Genomic DNA, 14841 nt, shown 5'->3' with positions numbered 1-14841 from the left:
GCAGCGGTAACTAACTCGCGCATGCTTTATGATTGACCACCAGCATGCCAGCATCGAGTTCATAGTTTCATGTATTAATGGTGATTGATCGATTCAAGTTTCCAATGCACAAAATTCATCTACACAGTGCTGACACTATGTTGTGTAGACTTCACTCACTGCCATATTTAATTCTTTGCATATTACACACTTTTTGCACTTTTTCATTGTACATGTATGTACTTGTTAAGTCATCAAAGATGGCAACCAATAACATCATGTGCAATCCATCTATATTATCAAAGATGGCAACCAATAACATCATGTGCAATCCATCTATATTATCAAAGATGGCAACCAATAACATCATGTGCAATCCATCTATATTATCAAAGATGGCAACCAATAACATCATGTGCAATCCATCTATATTATCAAAGATGGCAACCAATAACATCATGTGCAATCCATCTATATTATCAAAGATGGCAACCAATAACATCATGTGCAATCCATCTATATTATCAAAGATGGCAACCAATAACATCATGTGCAATCCATCTATATTATCAAAGATGGCAACCAATAACATCATGTGCAATCCATCTATATTATCAAAGATGGCAACCAATAACATCATGTGCAATCCATCTATATTATCAAAGATGGCAACCAATAACATCATGTGCAATCCATCTATATTATCAAAGATGGCAACCAATAACATCATGTGCAATCCATCTATATCATCAAAGATGGCAACCAATAACATCATGTGCAATCCATCTATATTATCAAAGATGCCAACCAATAACATCATGTGCAATCCATCTATATCATCAAAGATGGCAACCAATAACATCATGTGCAATCCATCTATATTATCAAAGATGGCAACCAATAACATCATGTGCAATCCATCTATATTATCAAAGATGGCAACCAATAATATCATGTGCAATCCATCTATATTATCAAAGATGGCAACCAATAACATCATGTGCAATCCATCTATATCATCAAAGATGGCAACCAATAACATCATGTGCAATCCATCTATATTATCAAAGATGGCAACCAATAACATCATGTGCAATCCATCTATATTATCAAAGATGGCAACCAATAACATCATGTGCAATCCATCTATATTATCAAAGATGGCAACCAATAACATCATGTGCAATCCATCTATATTATCAAAGATGGCAACCAATAACATCATGTGCAATCCATCTATATTATTAAATAAATAGGATACATGTGAGTGCATTGTTGCAGGATATGAAATGAGTACAAATCAAATCTGGACTATTGAAAAACCCAGATTTCACCAAGAGTGGTTTTATATACACAATTTTATGCTACAACCATAGTAAACACACAAAAAAACAGGAAAATTCATCCACCTCTTACTCTGAAAGTTCTTTTAAAAAACTTCTAAACAAAGTGGACGCCTCCATGTAAGACACCAACTTTGTCCAGCGTGCCGTGAAGTGACCTTGTTTGATACCAAGAATCTTTGCTGCGAAATGTTCCAAGAGTCCAGCCTCACTACCATGGGCAGCCACTGTATCGATCATGTGGGTCGATACCTCTCTTAATTTACCCCTAAGAGGGATTCACTGAAAAGCTAATTAGTTAACCAAAAATTACTGCTCAGCACGTATGCCTTTAAAAAACCTTTGAGCGCTTGTGTGGCACTAAATACCGAATGTGTGTCAAAAGAAAAGTAATTTGACACAATTCATTTCAAGTGAACCATGTGTAAACATGGTCACTCTAAACTGCATACAGTAAATTGACATCACAAAATTAAAACAAGCTGAAAGGGAACCAGTTTCTTTATGACTTGATGCTCCTTTTGATGCACTTTGCATAAGTCTCAGACACAAAATGGGTCAACCACAGGACTAATACAAAATATCTAATTAGGTGTTCGGTATTCAGCCCGAACACCTCAAATTTTTGTTTGTTTTTAGCTGTTTCTTAGCGCAGCGCAGCGAAAAAGCTCTTGTTTTTATTAAAGTTTTTTAAATTATTATTAGCTGTTTGAGCAATTGCAATGAAGCTTTCAGTGATGAAAGGCAATGGTACAATGATGATCCTAAAAGAATGACGTTATGATGACATCATGACCTGTCACGTGACGTCATCTTAGAGTTGTAAATTTTAAATAATTGAAAATCTGTATTAAATCGGCAACAAGAGACCGGTATAGGTTTTTTTGCAGGATTGGGTTGGATTACTTACGGTAGAAACGAGTCAAAACAGGAAGTGCCTTGTAATTCGAAAGTCAAAAAAGTTATGAACTTTCTTTTAACGATGTTAGTGTCGATGACGTCACGCCACACAAGAGCGCCCTCTAGCGGCAAGTTTAAAACTTTTGAAAATTGACTTTTTGAAGATGTGTGTGGTGAAGTTTTTTGTAATCACTTCAAAATTTACACACATATTGATCGTCAGGCAGGCATCATGGTGTGAAGTTTCAACTCAATGACGTCATCTGGGGTCACGTGACATGGTATTAAAGGTACAATTTTTTAACTTGTATATATGCCAAAGTAATGATGCGATCATGTAGAAACTTATTAGGTTGTATAGATATTGGCAAGATTTTGTGAATTGTGAAATGACGTCATCACATGATTTTTTACGATGTTTTTAATTTTTTCATTCAATTTTTAAATAGCCTGGATTGGTCATAACTGCTTTGATTATAAATAAAATTTCAAACTCAGTTGAGAAATTTGAAAATGTTATTAATAATAATAATAATAATAGTGGCTTCTTATATAGCGCTCAGGTCCGTCACGCAGTGACGCTCATGGCGCTTCAACATTATTACCCCTGACACTGGGCCTTAAATCATTCCTTAAACCATCTCAGCTCCCTGGGGAGTATGCAGCCTGTGCCGCCAAAATGTAGCGCACTGAGCTTTCACAATGACCAACTCTGCCCTCACGGGTACCCATTTACCTCACAGGTACCCATTTAGAGAAAACTTTGGCGGACAAGAACGATTCGAGACATCTAAAATAACAACGTTTGGACTAATCATTTATAATCATAATTTGTTAATGGATCAGTAGAACATTTATTGGAGCAGCCAGGCAGCTGTCTCTAATCCGATAATCCCTTGCTGTGATAATCCCAAACGCAAATCTGGCCTCTTGTTAAGTTTCCCTTTGTATCCGCGGTTGCCCATCCATGACTAAGTTGACCCAGCATGTGCTCACGGATATTCATGACTCTATTCATGACTCTACTGCAAGGCTGTGTTTACCCTGTATTACCTCGGGGGATTCTTAAATTGCCCCCGAGTTACCGCTTTTTAAATTTTGAATTCGTCCCTAAAGGTAATTAACTTAAAGATTTGAAAAGTCTACATCAAATCAGCACAACAGACCGTAGGTTGCTGTTTGCGGGAATTGGGTAGGGATAAATTAGGTATTCATTTTGTTTCATGTGCGTGACCTCACATGACCCCTCCCTTCAGGTCGCAACTGGATGTGCCCTCTAATTCAAAAGTGGCAAAAGTTATGAAGTTACTTTTAACAATGTTAGTGTCTGGCAAGGGTGGGTAGTTAAAAAAAAATAGTGATGACGTCACAATATCAAACAGCGCCCTCTAGCGGCAAGTTTAAAACTCTTCAAAATGGACTTTTTGAAGATGTGTGTGGTGAAGTTGTGTGTAATCACTTCAAAATTCACACACATGTCAGACAGGTATCTTATGTGTGAAGTTTAAGATCAATGATGTTATTGGGGGTCACGTGACGCAGCATTAATGGTGCACTTCTTGAAGTTGTATAACTCTCGAGGTAATGATGCGATGTTAAATATTGGCAAGTTCTTTTAAATTGTGAAGCGACTGTGATCTACATGTATGTGTACGGCACTTTTATCTATACGCACCATCCCCAAAATCTTTAATACAAATTAACTTTATTTTTACAATTATGTTCAATCTCGAGATGACTGCTTGTGAACAAGTTAAACCAACCTTGTTTCTAAATGTTCTCAGTTCAAACTCAACATTGTGATTAAACAAGTGGTACATTAAGATCCGATGTACATCCATCTAAAAGTATACTTGTTTGTTCCAGGGACAACCAAACATAGTGTAACCTACAACTTGACAAATGCTTGATCTATCTACCGTAATTTTCACACCATAAGCAGTGGCTAATGAATTGATTTTTAGGCCTCCACCACACTCTCGGCTTATAGTCCAGGCGGCTTCAACACTGACATGTACTTGTACATGTGAAGTAAGCTTCAACAACTTTTACAAAATAAAATAAAAACGGCAAAGTTCTCTGACTTAAGAATCTTTACCCAAGTTTGGGTGGCATGGTTGGCTTGTGGGTAAAGCGCTCGCCTCTCACCAAGGTGATTCCGGTTCGATTCCCAGCCAGGGCCATATGTGAGTTGAGTTGTGCGTTGGTTCTCTGCTGTGCCACAAGGGTTTTCCAGACCATCCGGTTTTCCTCCCTCGGGAAAAATCAAACACTTTCGATCTTGGCTGTGCTCTGTGGTCATAATAGGTTGATGTGGCTGGCAGCCAAAGGCGCCCTTTCATGCCTGCTTCTCGAACACGTTGCAGCCGCGTCCTGTGCAATTCTACAAAGGCCCATTAGTGCCAGCAAAACATAAAATTCAAATCCGTTTTTATGGATTCGCAATCCGTTATTACGGATCTGCAATCCGTTATACTACGTATTCGCACTCCATTTACGGATTTGCAAACCGTTATTACGGATCTGCAATCCGTAATTATTACGGATTCACAATCTGTTATTACGGATTAGCAATCCGTTATTATGGATTCACTCAAGGATCCCTCGAGGGCGCTATTTGCTAGTTACTCAGCCTAGAGTGCAGTGGTTTCAATGTGATTGATTGACGAGCCATATGTGAGTTGAGTTGTGCGTTGGTTCTCTGCTGTGCCATAAGGGTTTTCCAGACCATCCGGTTTTCCTCCCTCGGGAAAAATCAAACACCATTTTGTGGAGTCAAAAATTTGACTCCACCAAAACAGTATTAGTTCACGTAGTATAAAGAAAATCACACAAATGGCATTTTTTGCAGTCATTACATTATACTTTTAAAACATCTTTCCAACCAATTAAATTAACTTCATAACGAACACTTTTTGTAGCTCAAATCGCCCAATCCAGGGCATTGTGTACTGTTTATAGGGACCGATTTCTACAATTTACATGTTAAATGTTATGATGTTCAACAACATTTGTTATAAAACAACTGTTTTCATCATGGTTTATTGAACTTGAAATCCTATTTTTTTCTGTTTTGAGCAAAAGTAGGCCTAAGCCAGAAACTTATACGGGCGTTTTCATCAAGTTTGAAGGGTTTGCATCTATATATCATGACAAGCTTTACGGTGGAGATCGCGACTTGATGTATTTCATTAAAACTACTCAGATATAATCAATGTCAATTTTGGCAACCAAGTGATGTTTAGTTTGATTTTGGAGAATTGTAGTTGATTCAGAAAAGTTTTCCCTGGAAGAAGTGTTTAGCACTCGATATTATCCTTCTAATTAATTCTGGGGACTTAAATAAGTCATTGGGTCACCTTTAGACTCGGAGAATTAATGGAACTACAACTGTCTTTGAATCACTGTTCTTCGGAAAATTATATAAACGAAGACCTTCTCTGAAGCCCATTCCTCACACTTAACTCCGTCGGGATCTAATAGATTCCTAAAAGACGGCGGACAGATTCCCTGTCCAGATTGCGAATCCGTAATAACGGATTATTGCGAGTCCAGAATAATGGATTACGAATCCGTAATACTGGATTGCGAATCCGTAATAAAAGATTGCGAATCCGTAATAACGGATTGCGAATCCGTAATAACGGATTTGAAATTTATTTTTTACTGGCACTAATGGGGTTCCGTACAATTCAGCTCTTAGCTGCGAGTAAGGATGATTAGCCCCCCAAGTTATTATTATTATGTCATTGGGTTTAGTGCTCCTGCAACAGCGTACAAAATTATGTGCTCAACTCATCAGTCTGGTTTCTTACTCATTTGAGCATACGTAGCAAACAAATTATTTGCATTTGTTGTATACTTACACACATGTACTCCTCTGAAATTGTTCCAAGTCTTTCTATATACTGGTCAAGGTTCCTCATTGTGGATGTTGTACAATGGTCATACCATGGTCGTCCAAGGCATTAAGTATTTAGTGACCTTAAACTTACACAAGTCAGCGGTCATATGGTGTCAATTACGGCAGTGGATGCTATTGGTTATTACTCAAAATCATTATTTTCATAGAACCTTACTTGGTAACGAGTAATGGGGAGAGGTTGGTAGTATAAAACTTTGTGAGAAACGGCTCCCTCTGAAGTAATGTAGTTTTTGCGAAAAAAGTAGTTTTCCATGAATTTGAAATTCGAGACCTCAAATTTAGAGTTTGAGGTATCGAGTTCAAGCATTTGAAAGCACACAACTTCGAGTGACAAGGTGTTTTTTCTTTCATTATTATCTCGCAACTTCGACGACTTTGAGCTCAAATTCTCACAGGTTTGTTATTTTATGCATACATGTTGAGACACGCCAAGAGAGAAGACTGGTCTTTGACAATTACCAATAGTGTCCATTGTCTTTAAAACCTGATGTGGTACTTTTTATTCTGTCCACACACCGTGCTTAAAGATAAACCCAAAGTGGTTCAGTGTTAAACTAAAAACTAATTTAACTCAATATAGTTAATGGACAACGTCAACAATATTTTTAACGGCGGGTTGGATACTGCCTTGAAGCACCGCTGGTCCAATGTTGTGAAATAAATTAGTTTACTTATTAAATATTCTTGCCAAAGTATTAATTATTTAACTGAATATATGAATTTTTTTAAAGAAAATCTACTTGTACTGTAAATTAAAGATGTATCCAGATTGTTTTCTGTCAAAAGATTAGCCCCTCTGCCATAAGTTTGCCACCACACATCGATGTGCTAACATTCTGGGTGAGTTAGATATAAACTAATGCATTTAAAAAAGGATTAGGTCTGGCTCCGCGATACTCTACATGTTGTTATGATAAGATTCAGTCCAAATACAGACACATGCAAAATGTACAGGTATTGGTTCTATAGAGTCTGGCTCTGGAGTTTTTACAATGCTTTACTTGTGGGATGCAGCAGCAAACATTGAAACAGCTTGAAATAAAAAATGACAACACACAAGACAATGTATCATTGATCACGATCAAGGCCAAAAGCTAACAAGTTTGTTGATGAAGGCATGACGAATGGGTGGGAATTGAGTGTTACATGTATTTGAAAAACAAGTTTATAAAGTTCTTCTTGCTGACGTTTTTCGAAAACTTGACTGACCAGGTGGTTAGGCGTCTCTGATTACAATCACTGCATGATATTTCTATTACAAAAAATAGCTCACCTCCGATACCTACAAATGCACAATGCACAAGGGCAGTTCCACGGGGTCGGACGTACATTTCGGACACTTTAACAGAGTGTATTATTACAGTGGTATAAATAAAAGGAATTTTTATTCTGGATAGAGGTATAAGGCAGTCACTTAAGTAATTTTATCAAAAAATTATTCATCCATGTCTTTGGATATGGACGCCATTCGCCCAAAACACCATGGTGTCGGACGTACTCAGAGAAACGCCTTTTTATGAAAACCAATATTTGTAGTTCAAACTCTGTGATGTGTTTGAACTTTAATGCAATTTTTTCTTATTTATGGATTCAGATCAGACCTCTGTCATTACACTTTACCATAAGACATTTGGTTTTTAAATTTGAATTTTAAGGAACGTACATTTCACAGTGTCGGACGTACTTGTCCGAAATTGCATTCAAAAATAGGTAACAATCAGTTCAACTTTTCACTTTTGTTATAAAATAATGATTTAAACTACCAATTTGGTGTTGTAATATCAGATTAAATCATTATTTGTTGAAAAAAGTGGTTTAATTGTCAAATTATACCACGTTTTGAGATCAATAGAAACAATGTGCATGTGTAATGCAACTTGTACATGATGTACATCTGTATCCTTATGCATTGCTGTGGCAACCAAAACTGGCAAAACACCCAAGTTTCAAAATGTTGCCTAACAATGAAAGATATGAGTCTGCAAAATAACATTTGGTCCAAATATATTGTAGATTGGACTTGTGTTTAAAAAAATTAAAGTTTAAAGTTCTTGGTGGGTAACTGTTGCCAAGGTCAAAGGTCACCAAGAATTTTGGTGTTAAATGTTTTGATATTTTCTCTCAAGAACCAACTTTAGAGCATTGTCAACAGTTTACTAAATGAATGAGAGCTCTATCCTTGCTTGGGGGTTACCACATGTACCTGAATTTAACAAATATACTGCAAAAACCAAGCTTTTCTTATATTAATTATAAGTACCAGTGGGTTTTGGAAATGGAAATTAAAATTTTCTGCGGATTAAAATTATTGTGTTTTTAGCAGCCAGTAGAAAAAAAGGGGAATGAAATACACTTGTTTTGAGGCAAGATTTGAGTGATTTGGGTGAGAGTTACCCTAGGTACCAATTTATAGCTTTGTATGATATTTTAAAGGCATTCAAAAAGGCTTTCACATAATTATTTTGGAGGTGTCGGACGTACTGGTGTCGGACGTACAGACAAAATGCACGTCCGACACCAGGATTTTGTACGATTAAGAAGATTTTTTTAAAGAAATAATTCCATGGTTAGATAGAGGGCATCAATTGTGCTTTGTACTGTAAATTTGAAAATTTTCTGCCCACGGTTGAAATAGGGAGATTAAAATATTCACTATTTTGGTGTCGGACGTACATCGGAAAAGTAAGTTTCCTAAAATATTGAATATCATAAAATTTTGAAAGAAATTTCTAATTTTTTTTCCATCATTGTGTTGTTACCATAGCAAACTTCAAACAGGTGCAAAACCAAAACAAACACTATTTAACCACAGTAAAAATTTTGATTAATTTGGCAAAACATTATTTTTGAGCCAATTTCACTATTTTTAAAGTATTTTTTCAGTCAAAAATAGCACTTGAGCCGCTGAATATTTTCAGTAACAAATTATATTTTATTAAAATTCATACAATTAGCTACAAAATGATGCCTAATTTGCCACATTAGTGCCATTTTGAAATTTTGGCACTGAGGTTTACATTTCTATGGAACTGCCCACAAGCGCAAGTTCTTCTTGCTGACGTTTTTCGAAAACTTGACTGACCAGGTGGTTAGGCGTCTCTGATTACAATCACTGCATGATATTTCTATTCCAAAAAATAGCTCACCTCCGATACCTACAAATGCATTTACAATGCACAAGCGCAAGCGACTCTGCTGAACATATGTAAACAAATCACCCCTCCTCGCACTGCAGGTCCCGCGTGTACACACAAATAACGCACTTCCTTTTACAGCGCCCATAGTGTCAAGTCGTTTTTTCCCAAGCTCTATCAAGACAACGTAGCGTTACACACTATATAGGCAAGCAGTCCAGCTTCCGGACAACTCCGTTACGATGTCGGCAAAAGGAAAGAAGAAACCTAACAGAAAATTGAGATGTAGATCCTGCGGTGGTCTCCCCTCGACCTTAGAGTTCGACGTCCACACAACATGTCGGAGATGTCGCGTCTATTCGCAGGAAAAACCGTGCGGGCTCTGCTCCGGCTGGTCTACCGCGTAATGGAGATATTTTACGGCCTGGCAGGATAGTCTGGCACGCACCCAACGGGAAAGTTTCCAGGTTTTGTCTAAGATTCTCCAAGACACAACATCTTCTTCTAACCATACCATGTTTTCACCAACTCCCCCGCTGGATGTCAACTTGTCAATAACGAATTGTGGTGCTTCGAAAGATTTGTCATCATCCAGTCATGTTTTTGATCGCCCGTTCCCCGCCTCTGCCGGACAGTCCCATCTACACCAGGTTCCGGCAAAAGAGTTCCGGGCATTTCCTTCACACTGCGCCGCCAACTTCCAGGCCTCAAAATGGTGGTTCTTCCCTGGCGATCCTCGTAGATTTCAGTCAACACCTTTATAATACCTTTTCGGCGCCCATTGGTAGTTTTGCCGGCTACTTCCCGCAGGAACAGCCACCAGATTACGAAGGTTTTTCTCGCTTGGACGTCCGCCCACCACCGCGTAGCGCGGATTTTTCTCGGCGTCACTTCCTTGGCGGCATGGGGATCGCTCCGAGTTTCGCCGCTCCCGTTCTAGAGGGTCCCATTCTAAATGTTAATAATGTCTGACCCGTCTGTTTAATAAATTGCCGTTGTGTATCAGTTGGAATATTGGAAAACATTTTAGTTGAAAAATGTAAAGAATTTCCGGACCCATCTGTTTAATAAATTGCCGTTTTGAGACGTTTGAGTATTGAAAAAAGAAATTGTTATGGTAAATTGCCGTTTTGTAACATTCGAGTACTGGAAAAAATTGCTTACCGGTAAATATTAATAATGTCCGACCCATCTGTGTAGTCAATTGCCATTGGTGTAACGTTCGAGTTTTGGGGGAAAATGTTTAAATGGTAAGATTGGCCAACCGTCTGTTTAATAAATTGCCGTTCAAGACGTTTGAATACTGGAAAACATTTTTGTTTATATGTTAAGAATTTCCGAACCGTCTGAGTGTTTAATAAATTGCCGTTTTGTGACGTTCGAGTAATGGAAAACGTTTTTATTTAAATGTTAAGATTGTCCAAACTCCGTCTGTTTAATAAATTGACGTTCGAGTATTGGAAAACATTTTTGTGTAAATGGTAAGATTGTCCAAACTCCGTCTGTTTAATAAACTGCCGTTTTGTAACATTGGAATATTGGATATAAAAAAAAAGAGTCTAAATATAAGAATGTCCGACCCATCTGTTAAATAAATTTCAGTTGTGTAAGGTTCGAGTTTTTTGGGGAAAATTGCCGTTGTTTGGGGAAAAGGGTTTTTGGGGAAAATTTTTAAATGGTTAGATTGTCCAAACTCCGTCTGTTTTATAAATTGCCGTTGTGTAACGTACAAGTTTTGGGGGAAACTTGCCGTTGTTTGGGGCAAACAAGTTTTTGGGAAAAGTTGCGACTGATTGGGGAACAAAAATCAAAATTGCCCCGTTTGAGACGTTCGAGTAATGGAAAACATTTTTATTAACTGTTAAGATTGTCCAAACCCTGTCTGCTTAATAAGTTGACGTTCGAGTATTGGAAAACATTTTTGTTTAAATATTAAGGTTGTCCAAACTCTGTCTGTATAATAAATTTCCGTTTTGTAACATTCGAGTATTGGAAAGATTTTTGTTTTATAAGAATGTCTGACCCGTCTGTCTAATAAATTGCCCTGGTGTAACGTTTTTGGAGAAAAATGTTTAAATGTTAAGATTGTCCAAACTCTGTCCGTTAAATAATTTAGCGTTTTGTAACGATGAAGTATTCGAGAAAAAAAAGTATAAATATAGGAATGTCTGACCCGTCTGTTTAATCAATTTCCGTTGTGTAACGTTCGAGTTTTGGGGGAAAATTGCCGCTGTTTTGGGAAAAAAGTTTTGGGGAAAAGTTGCCACTGTTTGGGGGAAAAACAATCGGAACTCAGAATAAATTGCCCCGTTTGAGATGTTCGAGGAATGGAAAACATTTTTATTTAAATGTTCAGATTGTCCAAACTCCGGCTGTTTAATAAATTGACGTTCGAGTATTGGAAAACATTTTTGTCTAAATGTTAAGGTTGTCCAAACTCTGTCTGTATAATAAATTGCCGTTTTGTAACATTCGAGTATTGGAATTTTATTTTTTTAAATATAAGAATGTCCGACCCGTCTGTCTAATAAATTGCCCTTGTGTAACGTTCGAGTTTTGGGGAAAATTGCCGTTGTTGGGGAAAAATTGTCGTTGCTTGGGGAAAACAAGTTTTGGGGAAAAGTTGCTGAGTTTTTGGGAATAAGTTTAAATGGTAAGATTTTTCAAACTACGCCTGTTTAAATAATAAATCATCGTTAACTTCAATTATTGGAAAACATTTTTTTATAATGGTTAGAATGTCAGGAACTGCGTCTGTTATTGCCGTTGGGACATTCAACATCAAGTATTTGAGAAAAATATTGTCCCGCAACGGCTGAAAACATCCAGTTGGGACTGACGTCTTCCCCTTAACATTTTCTTCTCCACTACTCCAATGACACAAAACGGAAATTTTTATTGAGATGGACTTTTTTACCATTACACAATTGTCCAAAATGCAAATGTGCCACAATGGCAATTATTATTAAAAGGTGATGTTAACAGTTTGTTCATTTTGACTCAGTTTAGGACGTAAAACAAAGATAGAAATACAGATGTGTAAGCAGTGTTGGTCAAAATGTGGACAGAGCGGCGTACAAAGCAAAACAATTAAGCATTGTTACAACAAAGTGTATAACAATTACCCCCAGTAGTTACAATTGCAGCACATCTTAATAGATTTTGTTGGGGGGGGGGGGCTTCTGGTTTTACAGCTCTTGTTTTTGTTAAAGTTTTTTTTATTATTATTTTTTTTATTTGTCTGTTTCAGTACTCGCAATTTTTTGCATAGTTCCCAAAAAGCAATTGCAATGAAACTTTCAGGGATTGAAGGTTATGGAGCAATAATGATCCTAAAGCAAGGATGTCATGATGACATCATCACTGGTCACGTGACGTCATCTTAAAGGTGTTTTATGTTAAATGTTTGAAAATCTATATCAAATCAGCCAAACGAGACCGTAGGTTTCTGTTTGCGGGATGTGGTAGGGATAAATTAGGTCTTCATTTTGTTTTGTGTGCGTGACCTCACATGACCTCTACTTCCGGTTGAAACGGGCAAAAAACGGAAGTGCCCTGTTACTCAAAAGTGGTAAAAGTTATGAAGTTGCTTTCCAAGGACGTAAGTGTCTAGCAAGGGTGGGCAGTTCAAATTATTAATGACGTCACAAATTGCAACAGCGCCCTCTAGCGGCAGGTTGAAAACTCGTCAAAATGGACTTTTTGAAGATGTGTGTGGTGAAGTTTTTTGTAATCACTTCAAATTTTTTACACACGTTAACTGTCAGGCAGCCATCATATGTGTGAAGTTTCAGATCAATGACGTCATCGGGGGTCACGTGACGCGGCCTAAAAGGTGCACTTTTTGAACTAATATAACTCCCTAAGTGATTATGCGATCATGTTGAAACTTGGTAAGTTGTTGGATATTGACAAGTTCTTTTGAAATGTGAAATGACGTCATGATGACGTCATCAAATGATTTTTTATGAATTTTTCCATTTTTGCACCTTTAAGTCATAAAATGCTATTCGAACATGGTATAATCCAAATTATTTTTTTAAATAGGCTGGATTGGTCATAACTACTTTGATGCAAAGAGAATTTCAAATTAAGTGGACAAAATTTGAAAATTTTCTTAACGAAACAGCTCTGCATTTGTGCACAAATGCAATTATGTCTAGTTTTTTTTTACATTTATTTCCGAATCGCGGAAACAACTAATTAAAGTATTAATTGAGCACATCATTTGAAAGGTGTAAACCCACCCTTCTACATTTTAAATGTGGTTACACACCTATATTCCGACACCCCTATGTTCCGACACCCCTAGATGTTCCGACAACTCAGCCTATATTCCGACACCCCTATGTTCCGACACCCCTATATTCCGACACCCCTATGTTCCGACACCCCTAGATGTTCCGACAACTCAGCCTATATTCCGACACCCCTATGTTCCGACACCCCTATATTCCGACACCCCTATATTCCGACACCCCTATATTCCGACACCCCTATGTTCCGACACCCCTAGATGTTCTGACAACTCAGCCTATATTCCGACACCCCTATGCTCCGACACCCCTATATTCCGACACCCCTATGTTCCGACACCCCTATATTCCGACACCCCTATGTTCCGACACCCCTATGTTCCGACACCCCTAGATGTTCCGACAACTCAGCCTATATTCCGACACCCCTATGCTCCGACACCCCTATGTTCCGACACCCCTATATTCCGACACCCCTATGTTCCGACACCCCTAGATGTTCTGACAACTCAGCCTATATTCCGACACCCCTATGCTCCGACACCCCTATGTTCCGACACCCCTATATTCCGACACCCCTATGTTCCGACACCCCTATGTTCCGAAAAAGTTATTTTCGCACATTATTACTTTGTTGATCAATAACAAAAACACAACTTGTATTACAGCCAGGTTTGAAGTTGAATTTGTACTGTTTTTAAAAGTGATGGAATCAAATTAAGATAATCAAATTAAGATAATAGAATCACACATGATTTTGTTGCTTGTTGAGGCATGCATTTCATTTTTTGTGTGGTTATAAACATGAGTTATGGCTCCCCGAGTTAGCTGGCAATAAAATACTTGGTACTTTGCTATTGTTAGATGCGTGTCCGTGTTGATAAAATTTCATGAGCCTTCAATTTATAACAACTCCAACCCTCCCCTGCGTTTATTGCGCCGATGTGTAATTTCTTTCATTTGCCCCCCCCCCCAAATAAAATAAAAAGTTAGTATTAATAATAATAATAATAATAATAATAATATGTTAATAATTAATAAAAAACAATTAAGTCCTACCACCCCCTCCATTATAATAATAATAATAATCTATACATTTATATAGCGTTCTTAAAAAAAAAAAAGTACCACAACGCTTTACAACAAAATAACAAGCAATCAAAAATTAACAATACAAAGCAATGAGAAATAAAAAAAAAATTACCTAAGAAGCGAAATAAGTATGAAAAAGGTGTGTTTTGAGTGATATTTTGAAATCGGAAAGTGAGAATCCTTGTATCTGAGCTGGAGCGGAGTGTGCGATT

The sequence above is a fragment of the Asterias rubens genome, chromosome 19 (genome assembly GCF_902459465.1).
Source record: "Asterias rubens chromosome 19, eAstRub1.3, whole genome shotgun sequence".
Lineage (NCBI taxonomy): Eukaryota > Metazoa > Echinodermata > Asteroidea > Forcipulatida > Asteriidae > Asterias > Asterias rubens.
The sequence above is the reverse complement of the archived record's forward strand: the minus strand, read 5'-3'. Positions refer to the sequence as shown.